The sequence below is a fragment of the Ursus arctos genome, unplaced genomic scaffold (genome assembly GCF_023065955.2).
Source record: "Ursus arctos isolate Adak ecotype North America unplaced genomic scaffold, UrsArc2.0 scaffold_4, whole genome shotgun sequence".
In the NCBI taxonomy this organism is placed as follows: domain Eukaryota; kingdom Metazoa; phylum Chordata; class Mammalia; order Carnivora; family Ursidae; genus Ursus; species Ursus arctos.
Window position 1 is genome coordinate 74,542,620 of NW_026623056.1, and position 26,773 is coordinate 74,569,392.

At 35.6% G+C, this 26,773-nt stretch overlaps 1 pseudogene; it reads right to left on the reverse strand.

The window, feature by feature from the left end:
* Nucleotides 1-4,846: 4,846 nt before the first annotated feature.
* The window catches only part of LOC113256919 (40S ribosomal protein S3a-like), a 118,472-nt pseudogene continuing 96,545 nt past the window's right edge, over nucleotides 4,847-26,773 (reverse strand).

A 26,773-nucleotide genomic window follows, 5' to 3' on the forward strand; every position in this document is an offset into this window, starting at 1 on the left:
TATCAGAAATGAAAGTGGGGACATCACTACAAACCTCATGGAAATTAAATTGATAATGAAGGAATACTATGTAAAACTCTATGTCCACAAATTTAATAACCCAAATGAAATGGACCAATTCTTTGAAAGACACAATCTGCTAAAACTCACACAAAAAGACACAAGTAATCTGAATAGGCCTATATCTATCACAGAAATTGAACCAATAATAACTTTCCAAGGTCTCCTGGGAGGCTCAGTTGGTTAAGTGCCTGACCCTTGATTTTGGCTCCAATCGTGATCTCAGGGTTATGAGATTAAGCCCTGTGTCATCAGGCTCTGAGATGGGTGAGGAACCTGCTTAAGATTCTCCCTCTGCCCCTCTCCCACTTGTGTGCACTTTCTCTCTCAAAAAAATTAATAAATAATAACTTTCCAAAACAGAGAGTACCAAACTAAGATGGATTTATCATGAATTCTACAAAATTTAAGGAAGAAGTTATACCAATACTCTACAACCTTCTTTTGAAGATAAAAGCAGAAGGAATACTTCCTAACTCATCTATGAGGACAGCATTACCTTAATACCAAAGCCAAAGAAGTTACAAGAAAAAAATCTATAGACGAGTATCTCTTATGAACATAGATATAGAACTGCTCACAAAATATTAGTAAATGAAATCCAACAATGTATAAAAAGAATTATACACCACGACCAAGGGGGATTTATCTTAGGTATGTAAGCCTAGTTCAACATTCAAAAATAAATTAATGTAATCCATCACATCAGCAAGATAAAGAAGAAGAATCACATAATCATATCAATAGATACACACACACAAAGAATTTGACAAAACCCAACACGCATTTATGATGAAAGCTTTTAGTACACTAAAGATAGAGGGAAACTTTCTCAATTTGATAAAGACTATCTATAAAAAAACTACAGCTAGCTTCATACTTAATTCTGGGAAACTTTCCAATTAAGATACAAAGTAAGCATGTCTTCTCTCCCTACTCCTTTTCAACATTATACTAAAAGTTCTAGAAAATGCTATAAAACATGGAAAGGGAAAAAAAGGTATACAGATTGGAAAAGGAAGACATAAAACTGTCTTTGCTTACAGAGAACATGATCTTCTAAGTAGAAAACTTTTAAAAAATTGGCCAAAAAACCTCTACCTGGAACTAATAAGCAATTATAGCAAGTATGCAGGAATCAAGGTTAATATACAAGAGTCAATTACTTTTCTATATGCCAGAAATGAGCAAGTGGAATTTAAAATTAAAAACACAGTACTATTTAAATTAGCACCCTCAAAATGAAATACTTATATAAGTCTAACAAAACGCATACCAGATTTATATGAGGAAAACTATGAAACTTTGATAAATGATATTAAAAAATAACTAAATACATGCAGAGATATCACATGTTCATAGTTAGGATGATTCAATGTTGTCGAGATATCGGTTCTTCCCAACTTGATCTATAGATCTGATGCAATCTCAGTCAAAATCCCAGAAAGTTATTTTATGTATATAGACAAGGTGATTCTAAAGTTAATATGGAGAGGGGCGCCTGGGTGGCTCAGTCATTAATCGTCTGCCTTCAGCTCAGGGCGTGATCCCAGCGTCCTGGGATCGAGCCCCACATCAGGCTCCTCTGCCAGGAGCCTGCTTCTTCCTCTCCTACTCCCCCTGCCTGTGTTCCCTCTCTCGCTGGCTGTCTCTCTCTGTCAAATAAATAAATAAAATCTTTTTTAAAAAAATTCAAAAGTTATTAAAAAAATAAAGTTAATATGGAGAGTCAGAAAATTCAGAATAGCATAAACAATACTGAGGGAGAAGAACAAAGTTGGAGGACTGACACTATCTGACTTTAAGGCTTATTATAAAGCAATAGTAAGCAAGGCGATGTGGTATTGGTGAAAATATAGACAAATAGATCATAGAACAGAATAGAAAGCCCAGAAATAGACCCACATGAATATAATCAACTGATCTTTGATAAAGAAGCAAACAAAACAATGCAGCAAAGTCTTTTCAACAAATGACACTGAAAAAACTGAACATCTACCTGTAAAGAAAAAAGGAGAAGAAGAATCTAAATACAGGATTTACAGAATTGGCTCAGAATGGATCACAAACCCACATGTAAAACACAAAACTATGAAACCTCTAGAAGACAGCACAGAAGAAGAGCTAGATGATATTGGGTATGGCAATTATATTTTAGATACAATATCATCAGTGTGATTCATGAAAAAGATTATAAGCTAGAATTCATTAAAATTGGAAATGTCTACTCTCTGAGAGATAATTTCAAGTGAACGAGAAGACATGCCACAGACAGGGAGAAAATACCTGCAAAAGACACATCTAATGAAGTACTTTTTTCCAAAATATACAAAGAGCTCTTAAAAGTCCACCATAAGAAAACAAACAACCCAATTAAAAAATATGCCAAAAACCTTAATTGACACCTCACCAAAGAAGACATACACATGGCAAAGAAGCAAAGAAGATGATCCACATCTTATGTCATCAGGGAAATACAATTAAAACAACAATGGCATGCCACTACACACCTGTTAGAATGACCAATGTCCAGAACACTGACAGCATCGAATGCTAGTCTTGACATACTTTTTAAAAGAAATGATACATTTCTTTTTCAAGTTTGCTTTGGCTATTTGGGGAGAGGATGTGGAGAAAAAGGAATTCTCTTGAACTGTTAGTGGAAATGCAGCTGCTCTGGAAAACATTATGGAAGTTTCTCAGAAAGTTAAAAATAGAACTACCCTATAATTCGGCAATTGCACTACTAGGTATTTACCCAAAGAATACAAAAATACTAATTTGAAGGGATCCATGCACCCTAATATTTATAGCAGAATTATCTACAATCACCAAATTATGGAGACAGCCCAACTGTCTATGCACTGATGAAGAGATAAAGATGTGAAGATATATATATATATAATGGAATATTACTCAGTAATAAAAAAAATGAAATCTTGTCATTTCCAATGACATGGATGTAGACAGAGAGTATTAGGCTAAGTGAAATAAGTCAAGTCAGAGAAAGACAAGTACTCTATGAGTGAGTTCACTCATATGTGGAATTTAAGCAAAGAGGAAAACTAATGAGCAAAGGGGAAAAAAGAGAGGGAGGCCAAGAAACATCTCTTAATAGAAAACAAACTGATAGTTAACAGAAGGGAGGTGGGTGGGGGATGGGCGAAATAAATGATGGAGATTAAGGAGGGCACTTGTGATGAGCACCGGGTGTTGTATGGAAGTGCTGAATCACTATATTGTACACTTGAAACTAATATTGCTCCCATAAAATGTCTTTGGGGTGAAAAATCCTAAATAGACAATTACTCAATTTGTGCAGTTCATGAATAGATCTACCACTTTCAGATAACTGTGTCATTCAATGTTTCCGGAAAATACTTATACATTGGTGGAGCATCCTGTACTGAAGGCCATTATAACCCATAATAACATTCCAGTTTATAAGTATATTTTTCAGAAATCCTGCAAATTAAACCATCGTTCCTCTTAATTAAATATTTTAATCATCTTATTGACTAGGACAGAGAAATGTGTGTTGCACTATACAGAACAAATGCTGTAGGGTCACTACTTGTGATCTTAGAAAATAACTACCTCTCTAAATTTCTCTTTCTAAATGTATATAGAGATGATATAAATACCTAATTCATTCTATTTCTTTAAAGATTTAAACATGCATGCAAATTTATGCAAATTATTGGCATAGAGCAGACGAAGCATATTAAATCAATTAAAGCATAAATACCACCAAAATTCTCTTTTAAAATCAAAGCACCCTGGAAAGGGTTAAAGGCTTCTTTATGCAAATCAGACTCAATGGGACTGTAACATGTCTCCTGATAGCTTTTTTTAAAAGATTTTATTTATTTTAGAGAGAGAGAGAGAGCACGAGGAGGGGGAGGGGCAGAGGGAGAGGAGAGAGAGAATCTCAAGCTGACTTCATGCTGAGCATGGAGCTTGACGGGTGCTTGATCCCAGGACCCTGAGATCACGACCTGAACTGAAATGAAGACTCAGGAACTTAACCAACTGAGCCACCCAGGCACCCCCGCACAGCTTTTATGGAGGCATAAAAGCTGTAAGGGGATGTGTCTAACCCAGCAGTTTATATCAGAAGGGCGGGCAATGTAGTTTAGAGGCAAGGAGTTTAGGATTAAGGTGGTGACAGTTACAAAAAGGCACAGAGGAGTGTCTCAGTCCATTCCAGCACTATAATAAAATATCATAGACTGGATGGTTTAGAAACAAAACAAATTTATTTTTCATAGTTCTGGATTTTGGGAAGACCAAGATCATGATGCCTGGAATTTGGTTGTCTAGTGAGAACCTGCTTCCTAGACAGCTGTCTTTTCGCTGTAACCGCACATGGCAGAAGGGGCAGGGGAGCTGTCCTGATTTTTATAAGGGCACTTATCCTATCCATGAAGGCTCTGTTCTCATGACTATAAAAAGTGTAGAGGGAAACAAAACCTAGAAATAAAACCAACAAATTACTGAAGTAGTAATTAGAAAAAGTTTATTGTGTATATGCCAAAAAGATAGTTTGCAAATCAGGAGCACTCAAACCAAAACAGAATTAGGCTCAGAATATATATATATATATATATATATGTATATATATATATATATATATGAATATATATATATGAATATATATATACATATATATATGAATATATATATATATGAATATATATATGAATATATATATACACACTTATATATAATATATATTAAACATAACAAATAAAATTTTTTATTTTTCACCATTAAATGTCTGAATTTAAATGGATTCTTGGACTGGTGGCTAATATCCATCGGCTCATTCAACTTTAGCACTGGTCTCATCCACAGCAGCTTTTCCAGAACTACTCCCTTCACCATGAAGCCTCATGAGCTTTCCCAATCCTAACTTGGGCTTCTACAGCATTTCTACTTTTCTAACAAAAATATCGTGGAGTGGAAATAGACTGGCAATCCTTTCCTACATCTTTTCTTGATGCTTGCTGGAATCGATTTATTGACCACTTTTTTTCAAGTCATTTATTTGCAGCTCTAAAGTCATGACTTCCAGCATCTTTTTCCAAATTTGGCAGACTTGTTGGTGCTGAGCGTTAAGAGGCCTTCCAACTCTGATTGTTGCATCTTTTAAAATTTATGTATGTATGTATGTATGCATGTATGTACGTATGTAAAACCAACACAAAGTAAACAAAGCAAATCACTATCAGCAGTCTTGGCACCAGCATGAGCTTCAGTCATGGCTGCCCTTTTTTAACCATGGAGCATATTTTGTCACAGGTAAGATCCATGCCATGGAAATTAGGTAGTTTTTGCCCCGAATGTCCTCAGTAATTAACTTAAATTTCTAAATGCTTTTTCATCTTTCTGCCGATCAGCAAGGCTCATTTCAAAAACAGGACCCTTGAGGCCATCAGGTGTGATTTTAGTTCCTTGAGCTCTAGTGGCTCGTGTTTTTCCAATATTTCTTTTTGTCCCCCATATTTCTTATACTGAACATAGCTGGTGCTTTCACATCATACCAATCTTTCTTAGAAAATGGATCCACCACTTTCTTCTTGGCTCCCTTTCTGTCTCCTTTCCGAAGGTGCTTGTTCTTGCCAATGCCATGCTCAGGGAGCCCCAGGGTTGCTTTGTTAGAAAGCACCTTCTACAGTATAGAGGCAGTGACTGCTTATTCTTCACAGTGATTGGTTACAAGACTGGAATTTTCTTAAATGAAAGGGAGTTGGTTAGTGATTACTTCATATTGATTTGGGGAAATAATTTAAGTTTCACTTATGATGTTTGGAGGCATAAGCAGGTAGTAACCAAGTCAGATTAGGCTCACTTGTTTTGCAAAATAAGTTAAATTAAGCTGTGTTTGTATGACTAGACTGTTTTTGTCTGCTCAAAGAATTTTCAAGTCTGGTTTCCATTTGTGTGACTTTTTAAAAAAAACGTTACAGTATAATTAACATACCGTGCTAAATCAGTTTCAGGTTAGAAAATGATTCAACCATTCTATACATGATTCAGTGCTCATCATGGTAGGTGTACTCTTAATCCCCTTTATCTATTTCATCCATTCCCCACACCCACCTCTCCCCTGGCAAATAGCAGTTTGTTCTCGTATTTGTGGTTTTTTGTCCCTTTTTTATTTTATTTGTTCTGTTTCTTAAATTCTACATGTGAGCGAATGGATGGATAAATGGATGGATAAGGATGATGTGGTGTGTATATTATATACATATTACTCAGCTATAAAAAAAATGGAATCTTGCCATCTGAAACAAGATGGATGGACGGATATTAAACTAAGTGAAGTAAGCCAGTCAGAGAAAGATATCTGTGTTTTATTTTAATCTGACCTAAACACTTCCAAGGGTTCTACCTCCTAATACTACTACCTTGAAGGTTTTCAGCTTATTAACATTAGGATAACAAACAGGGATAGAGAAAGATTTCTAATAGTTTACCAAAATCCACTTGGAAAACAAAACAAAACTGCTTTATGGTTAAAGTATACTTAAATAATCACTAATCAAATACATTTTAAAATACATTTGTTTTTATTAAATACAGTATATATTTTTATCTCCTACTGTGCATTTACTGTCTAAATTTATGTCATTTCAATTTCCAATAATGAAGATGAGTATCATCAAGTAAGAAGAACCTAAAAAGAAAAGATATTAAACCTGACTTTTACAACATCTTATTTGTTTTCATTATCGTTGGTTTATACAAATTGTTGGAATAAGGTATGCAATGCAATATTTCATTGCAATGCAATGAATTTTGAATGCTATATAAAATTTTTGCCATGAAAGAAGCATAACGTATGCAGACACCTAACATTTTTATATCATGATGTCAAGTGCATTCAATATGACATGGTCATCAAGTCTTAGAGGCATAAGAAAAACCACTAAATCTCTCACAAAGGAATAATTATTTACTTCATCTTTCCAGCAAATTCTAGAAAAACATGACTGATAAGCTTATCATTGCCACATAGAAATTTGAAATAAAAATACACACACACACACACACATATATGTAACTGACATTGGAAGACTATAGTAATATATTTTTGTCAAAAGTACAGTAGTCCCCTTGAAAATTTTCAATGTGCAATTTTAAATGTGACAGGTTTGCCATGCTACTAGTGAAGACATATAAGCTAAAAATATAGTAATAAGAGAAAATTAGATCTCCTGTGTTATAATTTATAGCATTCTAATATAGATTTTTATTAACTAGTAAGATTTAGTAAAATTTTGAGTTAACCCTATTTTCTCTTAAACTTGAATATTTGCAATTCACATAGCAAGTTTAAAGTAGTTTATTTTTTTTCAAGTTTTTATTTAAATCCAGTTAGTTAACCTACTGTGTAATATTAGTTTCAGGTGTACAGTATAGTGATTCACCACTTCCATACAACATCTGGCGTTCATCACAAGTGCCCTCCTTAATACCTATCCCTTATTTAAGCCATATGCCCCTGCCCACCTCCCTTCTCGTAACCATCAGTTTGTTCTCTATATTTAAGAGTCTGTTTCTTGGTTTTCATTTCTCATTTATTCCCCTATAATCATTTGCTTTGTTTCTTAAATTCCACATATAAGTGAAATCATATGGTATCTGTCTTTCTGCTTCTGACTTATTTCGCTTAGCATAATACTTTCTAGCTCCATCCATGTCATAGCCAATGGCAAGATTTTATTATTTTTTTATGGCTGAGTAATACTCCCGTGTAGATATATATCTTTATTCATTCATCAGTCAATGGACATTTGGGCTGTTTCCATAATTTGGCTATAATAAATAATGCTAGTATAAACATCAGGGTACACATATCCTTTCAAATTAGTATTTTTGTATCCTTTGGATAAATACCTAGATGTACAATTGCTGGATCATAAGGCGGTTCTATTTTTAACTTTTTGAGGAACCTCCATACTCTTTTCCAGAGTGGCTGCACCGGTTTGCATTCCCACCAACAGTGCAAGAGGATTCCCCTTCTCCGCATCCTTGCCAACAACTGTTGTTTCCTATGTTGTTTGTTTTAGCCATTCTGACTGATATAAGGTGATATCTCATTGTTGTTTTGATTTGTATTTCCATGATGATCAGTGATGTTGGGCATTTTTTCATGTGTCTGTTGGCCATTTATATGTCTTCTAGATTATCTGTTTGGCTGTTGAGTTTGATAATTTCTTTATAGATTTTCAATAGTAACCTTTATCAGATATGTCATTTGCAAATATCTTCTCCCATTCCATAGGTTGCCTTAAAGTTTTGTTGATTGTTTCCTTTGTTGTGCAGAAGATTTTTATCTAGATGAAGTCTCAATAATTAATTTTTTCTTTTGTTTCCCTTACCTCCAGAGGTATATCTAGTAAGAAGTTGCTATGATAGATGTCAAAGAGGTTACTGCTTATGTTCTCCTCTAGGATTTTTTTATTTTTAAGATTTTATTTATTTGAGAGATTGAGAAAGCACAAGCCAGGGAGAAAGGCAGTGGGAGAGGGAGAAGCAGACAACCCGCTGAGCAGGGAGCCAGACATGGGGCTTGATCCCAGGACACTGGGATCAAGACGTGAGCCAAAGGCAGATGCTTAACCGACTGAGCCACCCAGGCGCCCCTCCTCTAGGATTTTGTGACTCCCTGTCTCACAGTTTGGTCTTTCATTCATTTTGAGTTTATTTTTTTTTTTTGTGGTGTAAGAAAATGATCCAGTTTCATTCTTTTTCATGTTGCTGTATAGTTTTCCCAACACCATTTGTTGGGACTTTTTTCCATTGATATTCTTTCCTGCTTTGTCAAAGATTAGTTGACCATATAGTTGTGGATTAATTTCTGAGATTCTATTCTGTTCTATTGATCTATGTGCCTATATTTGTGGCAGTACTATACTGTCTTGATCACTACAGCTTTGTAATATAACTTGGAGTCTGCCTCCAGCTTTGCTTTTCTTTTTCAAGATTGCTTTGGGTATTCAGGGCCTTTTGTGGTTCCATACCAATTTTAGGATTGTTCTAGCTCTGTAAAAAATGCTGGTGGTACTTTGATAGGGATTGCTTAAGTGTGTAGATTGCTTTGGGTAGTGAAGATATTTTAACAATATTTGTTCTTCCAATCCTTGAACATGGAATGTTTCTCCATTACTTTGTGTCATCTTCAATTTCTTTTATACATATTTTCAGAATACAGATCTTTTACCTCTTTGGTTAGGTTTATTCCTAGGTATCTTATGGTCTTTGGCACAAAAAATGGGATCAATTCCTTGATTTTTCTTTCTGCTGCTTCATTATTGTTGTATAGATATGCAAAAGATTTCTGTACACTGATTTTTGTATCCTATGACTTTACTGAATTCATGTATCAGTTCAAGCAATTTTTTTGTGGAATCTTTTGGGTTTTCGAGAGTATCATGTCATCTATAAATAGTGAAAGCTTGACTTCTTCCTTGCCAAATTGGATGCCTTTATTTCTTTTTGTTTTCTGATTGCTGAGGCTAGGGTTTCTAGTACTATGTTAATAACAGTGGTGATAGTGGACATCCCTGTCTTATTCCTGACTGGAGAAATGTCCCAGTTTTTCTTCATGGAGGATGATATTAGCTGTGGGTTTTTGTATATGTCTTTTATGATGTTGAAGTATGTATGTTCCTTCTATCTGTACTTTTTTGAGAGTTTTTTAACAAGAATGGATGATGTAGTTTGTTAAAGGTTTTTTCTTCATCGATTGAGAAAATCGTATGGTTCTTATCCTTTCTTTTATTAATGTGGTGTATCATGTTGACTGATTTTCAAATTTTGAACCACCCTTGCAATCAGAAATAAATCCCATTTGATCTTGGTGAATGATTCTTTTAATGTAATATAGGATTCAATTTGCTAGTATCTTGTTGAGAATTTTTGCATCTATTTTTATAAGAGATACTGACTTGTAGTTCTCTTTTTTAGTGGAGTCTTTGTCTGGTTTGGAATTAGGGTAATGCTGGCTTCATAGAATGAGTTTGGAAGTTTTCCTTTCATTTCTATTTTTTTGGAACAGTTTGAAAAGAATAGGTATTAACTCTTCTTTAAATGTTTGGTAGAATTACCCTGTGAAGCCATCTGGCCCTGGACTATTGTTTGACGGGAGATTTTTTGGTTACTGGTTCAATTTCTTTGCTAGTTATTGGTCTGTTCAAGGTTTCTATTCCTGTTTCCGTTTTAGTTTATATGTTTCTAGGAATTTATTCATTTCTTCCAGGTTGTTCAATTTTTTGAAATATAGTTTTTCATAATATTCTCTTATAATTGTATTTTTGTGGCATTGGTTGATTAGGGATATTTTTAAAAATTTTGGTCCTTTCTCTTTTCTTTTTAAGAAGTCTGGCTAGAGGTTTAACAATTTTGTTAATTTTTTCAAAGAAGTAGCTCCTGGTGTTATTTATCTGTTCTCCTGGGTTTTTGTTGTTGTTGGTAGTATTGTTGTTGTTCTATATCATTTATTTCTGCTCTAATCTTTGGGATTTCCCTTCTTCTACTGACTTTAGGCTTCATTTGTTGTTCTTTTTCTAGCTCCTTTAGGTGTAAGGTTAGGTTGTGTATTTGAGATTTTTCTTGCTTCTTAAAGTAGACCTGTATTGCCACATACTTCCCTCTTAGGACCAAAGGTTTTAGACCATTGTGTTTTCATTTTCATTTGTTTCCATGTTTTGTTTGCTTTTTTTTTTTTTAATTTCCTGGATGACTCATTCATCATTTAGTAGCACATTGTTTAACCTCCATGTATTTGTGGTCATTCCAAATTTTTCTTGTAATTGACTTCAAGTTTCAGAAAATATGCATGCTATGATCTCAATCTTTTTGTAGTTATCAAGCCCTGATTTGTGATCTAGTACACAATCTATTCTGGAGAATGTCTCATATGCACTTGAAAAGAATGTGTATTCTGCTATTTTAGAATGGAATGTTTTGTTCCATTCTAAAATATCTGTTAAGTCCATTTATGTCATTCAAAGTCATTGTTTTCTTGTTGATTTTTTGCTTAAAGGATCTGTCTATTGATGTAAGTGGGGTGTTAAAGTCCCCTAATATTATTGTTCTATTATCAATTAGTTCCTTTATATTTGTTATTAATTGTTTTATATATTTGGGTGCTCCCATGTTGGGTGCCTAAATATTTATAATTTCCATATTTTCTTGTTAGATTGTCCCCTTTATTATGATATAGCCCTCTTCTTCATCCTTTGTTGTAGTCTTTGGTTAAAAGTCTAGTTTTTCCCATACAAGTATTGCTACTCTGGCTCTTTTGACATCCATCTGTGTGATAAATGTTTCTCCATCCCTTCACTTTTAATCTGAAGGTGTCTTTAGTTCTAAAATGAATCTCTTATAGGCAGTGTATAGATGGGGGTCTTGGGTTTTTTGTTGTTGTTGTTTGTTTCTTTTGTTTTGTTTTTTATTTTTTTGTTTTTGTTTTTGTTTTAATCCATTCTGACACCTTATGTCTTTTGATTGGAGTTTTAGTCCATTTACGTTCAGAGTAATTATTGATATGTATTTAGTGCCATTTCAAAACTCATTTTGTTGTTTTTGGAGATTTTCTCTGTTCCTTTCTTGTCTTTGTCACTTTTGGTCTTTCCTTTCCACTCAGAGTTCTTTTTATATTTTTTGCAGGGATGGTTTAGTGGTCATGAACTCCTTTAGTTTTTATTTGTCTGGGAAATGCTTTCTCTCTCTTTTTATTCTGAATGCTAGCCTTGCTGGATAGAGTTATCCTGGCTGCAGATTTCTCCCATTCAGCACGTTGAATATATCATGCCACTCTCTTCTGTCTTGCCAAGTTTCTGTTGAGAGGTCTGCAGCTAGCATGATGGATCCCTTGTAGGTCAGGGACTTCTTTGTCTTGCTGCTTTTAGGGTTTTGGGTTTTTGTTTGTTTGTTTGTTTGTTTCTTCTTTATCTCTGTGTCTTGGTGTTGGCCTGCTTTTATTGATTTTGATGGAAGTTCTCTGTGTGTCCTGGATCTGGATGTCTGATTCCTTTCCCAGATTAGGGAAGTTTTCAGCTATTATTTCCTTACATAAATTTTCTTTTGCCTTTTCTATCTCTTCTTCTTCTGAGACTCCTATAATACAAATGTTACTATTTTTGGTGGAGTCCCCGAGTTTCTTAAATCTATTCTCATGTTCCATAATTCTTTCTTTTGTTCAGCTTCATTATTTTCCATTATTTTATCTTCTATATCACTTATTCATTCCTCTGGTTCTTCCATCCTTGTCCTTATTACATCAAGTCTGTTTTGAATCTCAGTTATTGTATTTTTCATTTCTCATTGCTTTTTAACTCTTTTATCTCCAAAGTCTTCCATTCTTTTCTCAAGCCTGTGAGTATCCTTATGATTGTCGCTTTAAATTCTCCACCATGTATGTTACTTGTATCTGTTTCACTTAGATTTCTGCCCATGACCATATCTTGTTCTTTCATTTGGGATGAATTCCTCCCTCTTGGAATTTTGTCCAAGTCTTTACCTTCTTCTCTGCATTAGAAAAGCCCATTACATTTCCTGCCCTGAAAGTAATGGCTTTATGAAGAAGAGGTTATATATTGTCCAGGGCCTGGCCCTTCAGGGGGTGTCTCTGGTGTGTCCTCTGTGTACTCTACTATTGTGTTTTGGCTGCTCTATCCTCAGGTCAGTCATCTGCAGAGGCTCTCCTTGCCTGCAGTGGGCAGTATTCGGTTCTTGGCCAGAATGTGGCAAGTTTTACTAGGTGTGCTCTGGTCTGTTTGTTAAGTGAGACCTGATACTACCACAAGAACTGAAGCCCTGCAGAACTCTCTGGTCAGGAGATGTGGTGTGGGTGGGGGTTTCTGTTAGTCTTCTGGGGAAGGGGCCCACCATGCTAGGACTGAGGCAAGCTTGACCAGGAAGTACAATTCTGTCAGAGCACAGGGATATGGGCCTTGGTTTAAGGAAGTTAGGCAGCCAGTGTTAGCACTGTGTGGCTTACCACAGGTGGCTCTGCATTTACATTGAGGGGCAGGGTAGGGAAATGGCTCATCCAGCTCCTTTGTCCCAGAAAAGACACCTCCATGCACATTGCCTCTCTTGGAAGCACTCCAAGAAGAGCAAATAATCTCACTTGTGTGTCCCAAGCATTTTTCATATCACTGTTTCCACACTGTCTACCTCCAGGTTGTTTGCCTGCCTTCTCTCCTAGAGCTGGGCAGTGCCCCCAGGGCTCTATTCCAGTCAAGACTGCTGACCTTTAAAACTCTAGTCTTTAAGCCCTGCTGGTGGCAAGAACTCACAAAAATCAGTTCCTCCCATTTTCTCAGCTAATTGCTTTGGGGGAGTGTTCACTTTGTGCATTTCTTTGTGTGCTCCTCTCTCTTTCTCTCTCTCTCTCTCTGTGGTGCCTGTGCACATGCCTTCAGCAGCACCAGTGATGTGATTAGCTTCTTTCCCAAACCATGTGTCTTGACTTCCTACCTTCTTCAATGTGCTTTCTTCTCTTTCTTTAGTTGTGAGGTTTGTTCCGTCAGTCTTCAGGTTGATTTCTGGAGTATTTAGAATGATTTGATAGTTATCTAGTTGTGTTTGTGGGATGAGGGCCCTCCTACTCCACTGCCTTCTTAGCTTCTCTAAAGTAGCTCAAATAACTGAATGTATTTAGAGCCTCCTTATTGAATTCTAATGTAAAATGTGTACATTAATTTAAATATTTATTTTTCAGAATAGGTTTCATTCATAAGTACATTCATATTTATTTTCTAAATTTATATATTTCCATTTTGTAGCATCATATTCTCATTTTTAAATAAAAATAAGCATTATTATTCTGTTACATTTATAAGGTAAGTACATAATTAGATTTAATTTCTCCCTATTTTTTTCTATGCTTACTTGAACAAAATTTGATCTGCTATGAATAGAGCTGTTAATATCTGTTAGTAGAAAGAGCTTGTAGTGCTCATTACAATTCAATTTATTAATAGTATTTTAAGAAAAAAACCCAAAAACTAAAGTGTTGAAACTGTTAATGTTCATAGAGAAGATACCATGACTATAGTAGTATTCATGAAAATAAAACAAAATAGTTGTATTAAAAGAGGGTACCATCCTGAGAGTAAGTGAGCAGGTCCATACTGCTAGTCGTAGGCACTCCTTAAAGGATATGTTGAGAAGAATGACCCTCATTATATATTAAAGTTTCTGGACATGTTTTAACTAATAAGACTTGATCAGTTAGTCTGTTTAACAAAACCTTTCTAATTGCCACATGGTTGGCAGGGTTGGCATAGCAGTTTCTAAGAAGCATTCAGGGTAGAACAGAAACACTGCATTTAACCTCAAATTAGTATTATACATAAAGCAATATTAAAATATTGAGAAATATATTGAGAAACACATTTTTTCCTGTCCTTAATTTATAAGATATATTATTTATAACTGTTTTTCAAAGTTTTTATTTAAACTCCAGTTGGTTAACATACAGTGTAATATTAGTTTCAGGTGTATAATATAGTGATTCCGCTGTACATACACTTCTACTTCCACTTCCATACAATACCCGGCGCTCATGATAACAGGTGCAGTCCTTAATCTCCATCACCTGTTTCTCCCATCCCCCCACCCACTTCCCCTCTGGTAACTGGTTTGAAAGACAGAAGAGGGGACTGGTATTTATTTGTCACTTATTATATACCAGGCTCATCAGTGAATCTACAAATGAGGGCATTTAATTCTAATTTTGAGGGTGATATTGTTATCATAATTTTCAGATAACAGAATGGAGAATCAGAGTAGTTTAGGAAATTTTCCCAAGTCTGACAGAGAAGGATTAAAAAAGAAACCTACATAACACCAGAGCAGTTCTTTTTTCAATATGATTCAAACACCGAGGAAGAAAGAGTTCTGGTTAACATACCAACCTGATTTCCTGGTTGTATGTCCATAGACATATCGAGAAATACACTGAAACTGCTCTAAAATGGCACTCAAAGAGGTACTCCACACAAATGCTGTATGTGTGTGTGTCTCTGTGCATGCATGAGCGTATGAGTAAGTGAGCACTGGGGTAGGTACGCATATTGTATTTCTTTCTAGTGCCTAGAAGTAGGATTCTACTCCAATTTAGAAATGTCGTACATGCTGTAAGCACAAGTTTTTGTAATTCAAATATCATAATATGTAGAATAAGAGATTAACACTATATTTATATGTGCAAAATACTTTGCTCACTCACATGGAATTTTCTCAAAGCTTTCTCAGTTTTTCAAAGAATATCTGTTATCACTAAAGTGTAATGAAAAACATAATTAAGTGTCTTCATGCTAAACACTCCAGGTACTTAAATATTTAACAGCTTAGAATTAATGCCCCTAATGTAATATAGTCAGCACATAAATATTTAATCCCACTTCTGTAAACTTTCAGAGTTAGCGTATCTTGCGATACTGCGTAATACCCCTAGCACATGTAGAAGTAAAGCCTACTCAGTTCATTTTAGCCAGTGTTTGAGCCTCCAAAACTCCTGCCTGAACTACTATATGGGGGAAATCTACCTAGTTACCTTCTCCCTTAAATTCCTACTCACCTGCTAATGGATGCAACAGTGTTTTGTTGTTGTTTGTTTTTGACAACAAGGTGAACTATGAAAAACCAGAAAGGGCAGGAATAATTCATAAAATGCTTATTCACTCTTTCAACAATCAACTGCATGCACACCTAGACAGCATGCATATGCTAGAGAAATGGATATGAAACCATAATGAGAAATGAGGTCGAACAGTGTTTAGCTAAATCATAAGTTCAAGCACCAGCAGACGCTGTGTCTTGGCACCAACCTTAGAGTGAGAAATCACTGTCACTTCACCTTGCTGCAGGATTTTGGCACTTCAAAATCAGACTACTCAATTTTCATCTTTGGGTGACACTGCCTTAATGTGAATCCTCAAGAAATCATTTAAAAGTCCTCTAAACTCCCAGAATAGAGCTGAATATTAGAATATGGATGATGCCCCCAATATCTTTTATAATGACAGGTGTCAAATACTTAAAACAACATAAGTTGCTTACTTGAACGTAAGTAATTTAACAGCAAAAGAGAAGTAGAACTGGATATTTCTCTTTGTTCTTTCCTTTGGCTCTTTTGAAATAGAGCATTAAAAGCTTGTGCTGATGATACCGGGTTTTGTTGTGACACTTATCAGCCATCTATGTTTTGCATTTTTAAAAAATGCAAAAGCAAACACTTTAGTGAAAGCTATTTTTTTGAAGTCATCTAGGAATAATTTATGCTCTTGAGAAGATAGTGTGTCAGCAAAACTGGTAGGTTTATGATGAAAAGATACATGCGATTTAATAAGGTTTGTAGGTCAGTGAGTTGGCTTCAAGATTTCAGGCAGGAAGGAAAACAAATTCAAAACAATTGAGCATGCGAACCGCAATAACAAAAGGAGAAAAAAATAGAACACGAAAACTAAATTGTTTCCTCATGAACAAAATTTAGTATGATGATCACATACAATGGATTTCCAACAAAATATAAAATAGCAACCAAGGATTTACATTATAATTGGCACATAGCATTTAAGTTGCTACATTGTTAATACCTGGTCCTGCTTTGTGCAATGCCAGAAAAATGTAGGTCAGTAATTCTCGTTTATTCGCCTGCTTTTAATAAGATGTTCCCAAGCTTATGCAACTATAAGTCCACAGGAAAAGCACAATCAATTTCATGCTTTTGTTTTGTTTTGATTTTTTAAATTTCAAACTGTTCGCAGAAACAATTAACGTAAAAATAATTTAATTATAATAGCTACCAATGTGTTGAATGCTAGACACTTGTTTAATTGTGCCAATGTAATTCTGACCCGAGAGAGAGAGAGAGGGAGAGAGAGTAAAACAGAGAGAGTGAGTGAGAGAAAGCACTAATATCAACTAATTGTGTAGAGAAATTTTAGGTGAAAAAAATAGGCATTCATCTGTGGATAAAGTAAAATAAACATAGTCTAATGAGCATGCAACCTAATTCTTCTGAGTCAGTTTTATTTGATTAATCTATGTTAGATCACACTTGACTCTGAATTTCTACTTTCTCATCCTAGAATTAGGAGTATGTCTCAAGATTTTCTAACGTGTGAAAACCCACTGGTGCTCTGTCATCTAAACATTCTGCTTATCTCTTATTTTTTAAATAACTCTCGGTTTGAACTTTGTTGAGTCTTCTCACAATTCCACACTTGCAACAGAGAAAGCTTTCTAGGGCTGGACACCTACATACTCAATCTTGATTTCCCCGAAGGCACTTTTTTTTCCTTGAATACTCTTGCCTTTAAGGAAAATAATGTTGCTTTGGAATTGGAAGGATTCATCAGAGTTCTCAATGGCTCATGAAAAATATTTCTCCTCACCTATAATCATGCTTTATTGGCTTTTCCTCATAATGTCTTAGAATAAACCCTCCTATGAGTGTAAGCTGTTGTAAAAGATAGCAGAGGATTTTGACAAGGAATATTTTCTAAGGCAAATAAAAAATAAAAATAATAGTGTGAAAAGTGTCTATGATATTTTGATAGGGATTGCATTGAAAGTGTAGATTGCTTTGGACAGCATAGACATTTTCACAATGTTTATTCTTCCAGTCCATGAGCATGGACTGTTTTTCCATCTCTTTGTGTCTTCCTCAATTTCTTTCATAAGTGTTCTATAATTTCTAGAGTATAGATCCTTTACCTCTTCGGTTAGGTTTATTCCTGGGTATCTTATGGTTTTTGATGCTATTGTAAATGGCATCAATTCCTTAATTTTTCTTTCTGGAAAACAGTATGGAGTTTCCTCAAGAAGTTAGAAATAGAGCTACCCTGTGAGCCAGCAATTGCATTACTAGGCATTTATCCCAAAGATGCAGATGTAGTGAAGAGAAGGGTCACATGCACCCCAATGTTCACAGCAGCAGTGTTCCCAATAACCAAACTGTGGAAGGAGCCAAGACACCCTTCAACTGATGAATAGATAAAGAAGATGTGGTTCATATATACAATGGAATATTACTTAGTCATCAGAAAGGATGAATACCTACCATTTGCATCAACATGGATGGAACTGGAGGGGATTATGCTAAGTGAAATAAGTCAAGCAGAGAAAGACAAGCATCACATTGTTTCATTCATATGTGGAATATAAGGAATAGTGCAGAGGACCACAGGGGAAGGAAGGGAAAACTGAACAGGAAGAAATCAGAGAAGGAGACAAACCATGAGAGACTCTGGACTTCAGGAATCAAACTGGGGGTTACTGAAGGGAGGGGGTTGAGAGATGGAGTAACTGGGTGGCGGGTATTAAGGAGGGCATGTGTGGGGGCGCCTGGGTGGCTCAGTCGTTAACCGTCTGCTTTCAGCTCAGGGTGTGATCCCAGAGTCCTGGGATCAAGCCCCACATCAGGCTCCTCCGCTGGGAGCCTGCTTCTTCCTCTCCCACTCTAGTTGGGTGTTATACACAACTAACAAATCATTGAACAGTACATCAAAACAAATGATGTACTATATGTTGGCTAATTGAACATAATAAAAAAAAGAAAAAAGAATGCAAAATATCTCAATATATTTATTTTGGTTACATGGTGCTTGATAATATTTAGTTACATTGGCTTAAATAAAATATATTTAAAAGATAAATAAATAAATTTTATTTTATTTTTTATTTTTTTAAAGATTTTGTTTATTTATTTGACATAGAGAGAGACAGCCAGTGACAGAGGGAACACAGGCAGGGGGACTGGGAGAGGAAGAAGCAGGCTCCCAGCGGAGGAGCCTGACATGGGGCTCGATTCGAGGAACCTGGGATCACGCCTTGAGCCGAAGGCAGACGCTTAATGACTGAGCCACCCAGGTACCCCAATAAATAAATTTTAGAGTAAATTTTTCAAGGCTCACAAAAGCTCTTTTTAGGTTTTTTACTGGAATTGCACTGAATCTGTGGATCAGCTTGGGAACAAGTTATATCTTAATGACATTGAATCTTTCTGTTCTTGAAAATGATATGACTCTGGGTGCCTGGGTAGCTCGGTCAGTTAAGTGTCTGCCTTCTGCTCAGGTAATGATCTCAGGGCCTGGGATTGAGGCTCATGTGGGGCTCCCTGCTCAGCAGGGAGTATGCTTCTCTCTCTCCCTCTTCCCCTACCCTCCATGTTCTCTCTGTCTTTCAAATAAATAAATAAAATCTTTAAAACAAATGATAATATGAAGGAAAATACTATATCTCAAAACATCTTGAGGAGGTTAGAGAAATAACTACTTTAAGAGGAATAATAAAGCAGGCTCAGTTTCATATTTTAAGAATTATTTTGCCATATATACACTATGAAAATCATGAGATGGGTAAAAACCCTTATATGAAAGAGATTGAGGACTTGAGGGGCAACAAACCAGCTGACTTGCTTTCATGGCAGCCATGGAAAATGGAGGTGTCCTAGCCCTCTAATAAAGCATTGTCATGATTTTAATGAACAAGTATTTGTCAAGTTTCAGCACTGCCTGAAGTTGCATATTTATATGGCAACTCTAAGTTAGGCAGTTTTATAATCAATGCTTTATCTATTATTCTTAAAAATATAATTCACATACAGACTTTTCATGTTCTTCTAATTGAGAACTCAGTTTGTATGCTGGTATGCTTGTTAGTGCCAGGGTCTCTTATGTGTTTATTTCCACAAAACTTCTAAAGTTACTTACAAAATTAAACTCAGAATAAAATAGAAGGAATTATGCTTTAAAACATTCTCCCCCCAAGAGGACAAATTGGTTATAAGAAGCAAAGGAAAGGCATTCTAAGTTACTTTGAATGGGAATTCTGCCATTTCATAATTTTCCTAATAGAAAAACATGTATGCTTTTAAAAATTGTGGCAAATTAAGAAATAAGAGAGCCCTAGACATTATTTTCCCACTTCTGAGATGACAAGAATTTCCAATTAGCAATGTTATTAGATATTTTAATAAATTATTGACTTTCCAATACAGGTTACACCTGTAAGCCCAAGAAACCCAAACTTCTGTTGCTAAAATCCTCCTTTTCTCCATTACCAGAGCAATAGATTAATGTTAATGTATGTATGATCTGGGCATCTGATATGTTCTTTTTCTATTTTAAAAATTTTACTTTTAAGTTCTCTCTATACCCAACATGGGGCTCGAATTGACAACCCCAAGATCAAGAGTCACATGCTTCACTGACTGAGCCAGCCAGGTGCCCCTATATGTTCTTAATCTACAGATAAGAACATATAGGGACAAGAGAGATGTTGCTACAGAGATTAACCCAATTCATCATTCAATTCATCTCACCAAATAAGATGACAGACTATGGTAGTGCTGGGTGAGTAAAAAGAATTTCATCCTCTCATTTATTCCCACACCATGTTTCATAAATTCTAATGTTTAGTTTCATATTAGAAATACTAATATGACAGGAAGTTCACTATGATGCTGTTTTACTTGAAAACTTCATGTTTCCATTTACTTCTTTGAATCATTTTACATTAAGTATTTTTTTGTATTTTATTGGCTTTCAAATTTTCAACTCGATCATAAGAACGTTAAGCACATAATAAATGTTTTCAATTATGGAATGAGCATTGAAGAAAGAAAATATGAAGCCATAAACCTAGGTTTTAATCCTGACTCCAGTCCTTACTAGCTGTATGACTTTAGCAAGTCACATAATCCCTCTGAGCATTATTAGTGATGCCATCTGTAAAATAAAGATACTAACAGGACACATCTTCATAGATTGTTCTGGGGATTGAGTTAATATTTTTTAAAGATTTCAAAAAGCATCACTGCTAATACAGAGAAAACTCTATGTATATTTATTATTAAATAAAGCAGCAAGAAAGATATTATACTAGTGTCTAGATTGGGTATGTATATTTATTATTAAATAAAGTAGCAAAGAAAATATATTATACTAGTGTCTAGATTGACAAGCTTTCTCTGTAAGGACCAGAAAGGACATATTTAGGTTTTGCAGGACACAAAAGTCTCTATCATCTTTTATTTGTTTGCTTGCTTTGTTTTGTTTTTTTATGTTCCTTTAAAATGTAAAAAAAAAAAAAATTCTTAGCTCATAAGCATAAAAATACAAGCTAGATTTGGCTCCTGGACTATAGTTTGCCAACCCCTGGTCTGGATGAGAAGAGTCCCAGTGGACTATATAGTATAGACAGAAGGAAATGAACATAGCCCTGGGGAAGAGAGTAAGGGGTCCTGTTGTTCCTTCATGTGTTTGATCCTTTTTACTGATGAGTACAGAAAACAATGCATTTGCCAGACCAGTTGCAACACATTGAATACCAGTTGCTCGGTTGGATAGTACTCATAAAAATCCCATAACTGAAAGAAAACTGAGATTGAGGCCTAACTATTGGTTGCACTTGGGGTAGTCCATATCATTCAGCTTCATCTACCTGGTTTTTATTGAGGTTTGTTGGGGGTCACCATCCCTCCATCCTTTCTGTCATTGAGAGTGATCCCAGAATATGATGAATTATGAGTTATTTTCCTGGTGATCCTTCCTCACCTCGGGGAATAAATATGAAGGTTCTGTTTGTGGCTTAATATATCCATATCGATTAAGCATTTAAGAACGGGGAAAATGAACAGCAGTTAGAAACTCAGAAATATTGGACAAACTGTAAGAGACTCTTGGGCTAGGATTCCATTTGTGTTTTGCATCCATAGACCCTCATTCTAACTAGGGGGCATTCAGGTTCCTTACTATCAGGACCAATAGCCATCAAATGTCCTAGGTATTCAGTTTTCTCCAGTATACAGTTGCTCAGATAACTGGTTGCAGATACCTTTGAGAAAGGACTGGGGGAATATTTATAGAGTGGTGGTATAGTGGGATTTCTGTGTGTTTTTACAAGGGGACCCCGTCCTGCTTTCATTTTATGGGCCCTGGATCTTAAGATGGGCTCAGACTTAGAAATGGGCAAGGACTTATAATTTTCCATTGTTGCATCTGACGTCAGTCTGTTTCTCACCAACTCTTAATTTCCTGTTTGCAAAAGTGAGGCCACTGCCTAGGCACCTACTCATTTTTCATGGTTAAGATCTCATGGTTATGGGTGCGTATATATTTTCAAATTAGTATTTTCATTTTCTTTGGGTAAATAGCCATCAGTGAAATTTCCAGATCATATGGTATTTCTTTCTTTTTCTTTTTTTTTTTTTTTGAGGAAAGTCCGTATTGTTTTCTGCAGGGGCTGCACCAATTCACATTCACACCAGTGGTGCATAGGATTTCTTTTTCTCCACATCCTCGCTGACACTTATTTTTTCTTGTCTTTTTGATGGTAGCCATTCCGACAGGTGTGATGTGGTATCTTATTGTAATTTTGATTTGCATTTCCCTGATGATGAGTGATGCTGAGCATCTTTTCCTGTTTCTGTTGGCCATTTGTGTCTTCTTTGGAATAACATCTATTCAGGTCCTTTGCTCATTTTTATTGGTTTATTTGTTTTTCTCCCCCTCCCCCCTGGTGTTGAGTTGTATAAGTTCTTTATATATTTTGGATATTAACCCCTTATTGGATATATCATTTGCAAATATATTCTCCCATTTAGCAGATTGCCTTTTGTTTTGTTCATAGTTTCCTTAACTGTGCAAAAGCATTGAATCACAATGTTGTACATTTAAAACTAATGTAACCTTGTGTATCAACTATGCATTTTTAAAAAATAAAGATTTATTTATTTATTTGAGAGAGAGCAAGAGAGAGTGGGTGTGTGGGGGAAGGGACAGAGGGAGAGAATCCTGAGTAGATTCCCCGCTGAGCACAGAGCCCAACTTGGGGCCCATGAGACCACGACCTGAGCCAAAATCAAGAGGTGGGCACTTAACAGGCTGAGCCACCCAGGTGCCCCAAAGAACGCATCTTATAATAAGTACCAATGAATCCACTTGAAAAACACATTGAGTACCCTGTAATTTCAGGGATTGGAATATGTATCTCTTCTGTGATGCTCATAAGTATGTTTTCAACTCTTTTTACAGGATGTATTTAACAAACCACATTAAAGAGCCATTTAGGAAAAAACCCCCACAATTTTCTAACCAATGCCATGGACTTGTGTACTGAGTTCCTACAGTAGCCATGCTGCCCATTCTGAGTTTATGCTTCTAGTGCCTCTAATGGTTAAGGGTCAACACTGAATTTCTGCTGTTCAAAAATCACATCATATCATCACTCCACTCTATAGAGCCTATTCTATGGAGATACTGCTCACCATCAAACCTGACATAAAGAGGGCACTCACCATGTGCTTGCCCAACAATGCAGGTTCCGTTTCTTATTGCCTTAGTGAAAAGTGTATCCTCTGTGCTTTTCTGGTAATCATAACATGCCCAATTCTCTGAACCTCCTAAATGCTTATACGAACAAGTTCTTTCATCTCTATTTCATGACATTATGGCATTGTATAGTGCAACTTTCAAGGGAGCATCCCTGAAGTGTATCTGAAAACTGGCTGTATATATCATTGATGAAATATTAAATCCTGAGACATAAAGAAATAGCTCCATGACCACATGCCAATTCAGCTTTTCCTTGTTTAGCCTTAGATTCTGTTCCCCTTGGTTCAGCATACTTAATATACATTCTGACATACTTTTCATTGTTCTTATCAGCGCATATTTTATTTGGTCTATCAATATTTCAGGTATAAGTTATTTTCTCCTGGAGCAGAACATACTTCCCTCATACTGAGACCTGACTACAGTTGTTGGTCTAGATACTATGAAAATAAGCTGGGAAGACCTTGAGAAGTGCGACCATCATCTAGAAGCACCTACCCCAGAGAGGTTCCGCACGTCTCCAGGCAAGTAGAGTCTGCTTCATCTTGTAAGAAGGACAGAACTGTTTTTGCTGGACCAGAAGTTTCAGAACTGGGGACTATAAGATTATTCAAGGCTACCATACAGATTTTGCATCCCAAATATTAGGTTTCCACTCTTTCCACATCGTGTCTTGACTCTAGACTAGGAGACGTTTCATAATAGGAGATAGCTCACAGAGTTATGAATTTAGTCTCCTGTTTGCTTCTGCCATTGTTACAATGAATTTCAGGGTCTGATTTCTAGCAATATTTGTCTTGCTGCCTTAGAAGAGAAGGATCTTTCTAATTGGTAACATGAAGCATGTTCCTGTACAGTATTTCCACTTCCCACAGCGTATGTTCCAAGACCTCCAGTGGATGCCTGAAACCACAGATAGTACTGAACCCTATAAATAATATATTTCTCCATATATATGTATCTATAATAAATGCAGTTTCTAGGCTGAGGGGTCAATGCATCGAAAAACAAAAGAACCTAGAGTTTCATTTACATACATTATTATCTACTTTGCTGTAATCACATTAAATAGGAAGAACTACTCAAGCATGGAAATTTTCAAGCACACAGACCAATTTCAACCCCATCGAAATTTTTAACTTGTCCTTTGTCTCTAGCATAATCTGTCTTTTGTGCTAAAACTTCTGTTTAAATTTTTCCTAGAACTTATTGCAGAATTACCTTAGACCACATTCGTTTCGCTGCTAACATATACTATTATTTTATCTTTTCATAGGTTTACTCCAGTAGGGATCTTATGACTTAAACAAAACCATGAAAAGTGCATGCTTCTTTCAGCATCCACTTCATTTGATTAAATTCCTGATGACTAATGATGTTTTACAGATTTTAAATACTATTTGGTCATTAGAGTGCTTTTTTTTGGTGGAGCAACTATTCAAGATTGTGCTCATATATGTCATTTTCTAATTGGTAGACATTCTTTATAAGGGATATGAATTTGTCATATGCTATGATACATACACACTTTCTATCTATATCTATCTGTATCTACGTACCTACTATCTATCTATTTATCTACCATCTATCATCATGATCTATCTATCATCTATCTCTCTATCTACAGCTATACGTCTTCTCCAATCTTTTATCTTTTACTCTCTCATTGGTGTCTTTTAATGCATCAAGCTATGATTTTTTTAATATAATTAATTAATTATGGTATTATTATGACATAATTTTTACTTCTTGTAAGAAATATTTGTCTAAAGTCGTGAAGTTGTTCTATAGTTTTCACTAAAAGATTTATGGTTTTACTTTAAACATTTAGATCTGCAATTTTTTCTGAAATCATGAGTTTGTGTGTGTGTGTGTTTGTGTGTGTGTGTATACAGCTGTGTGCAGTTATGTGCAGTTATGTGTGCAGTTATGTGAAACTGTCGAACTTTTTTTTCCTCAGGGATATCCAATTGACCCACCACCTTTGCTGCAGAGGACAACCTTGTTCCATGGGACTGCTTCATCATTTTCACAAATCATATGCCCATATCTATGCAGATCTATTTTTGAACTCTCTATTCTGTTCAATTGGCCAGTTTGTCTACCCTGGTACCAATATTATACCGTATTAAACACAAGAGCTTTATAATGTATACTAATATTTGATAAGACAAGTTCTCCATCTTTATTTATTTTCATCAGGATTGTCTAGACTATAACCACTGATTTTTAAACTGCTCTTATTTCCACAAATGAAAGGATTTATATTATTTTCATGTGATACTTTTAATAAAAGCAAATAATAGAATCTAGTGATGGATTTCCTTTTGTGAAACTCATACTGTATTTTCTAACAAATAACAGATTGCTAAATAACAGCTCACAAACGTACATGATTTTTTAAATGCAGTTTAACATTGTTTTTAAAGATTCTGTTTATTTATTTGACGAGAGAGGGATAGCGAGAGAGAGAGCACAAGCCGGGGGGGCTGTAGGCAGAGGGAGAGGGAGCAGTACACCCCGCCCCTGCAGAGCAGGTTAGCTGGATGCAGGCCTCCATTCCAGGACCCTTGGATCATAGCACCCTGCAGATGTCTTCTAAACATTGGGTATTTGATTCATATTTTGATTTCACAGCTTTATTTTAATTTTTACAAAAATGCAGCAGGTTAGAGTATATTACTTTTATTAAAATAAAAAAAAATTAGGGATGCCTGGGTGGCTCAGTTGATGAAGTGTCTGACTTTGGCTCATGTCATGATCCCAGGGTCCTGGGACAGAGCCTCCACATCAGGTTTCCTGCTCAATGGGGAGTCTGCTTCTCCCCCTCCCTCTGTCCCCTCCCCACTCATGCTCTCTCTCGTTATCTCTCTCTCTCAAATAAACAAATAAAATCTAAAAAAATTCAAAAATTTAAGTAAAGCCCACTTAACATTAATTCGTATGAGGTAAGTTATGTTATTATGTGAGAAATGTCAATTTGAATGGAAATTTAAAAAAATTTTTCATTGCTAATACAGGTAAGTCATGTCTACATAGACTGCACATTTTGAGCAGAATCAAGTTAGCATATTTCTAAAGCAAAAAATATATAAAGGCTTTTAAAGAAAATATAAAAAGAATGTTGCAAATGCACTGAATGAGCACATTCTTTTGTATTAAGAATAAAACTGTACCAGCAATATTCTGTGAATTCCCAGTTCCTTGGAGAGGAATCATGCTTTGCTGCTGGGCAACTGCGGTAGTTCATACACAAGAACACCATAAATAAAACAAAGAGTATAGAAGGGACACTGGAACAATGAGGTACTCTGAGACAAGAAAGTAGTGCCAATGTCTCAAGGGCA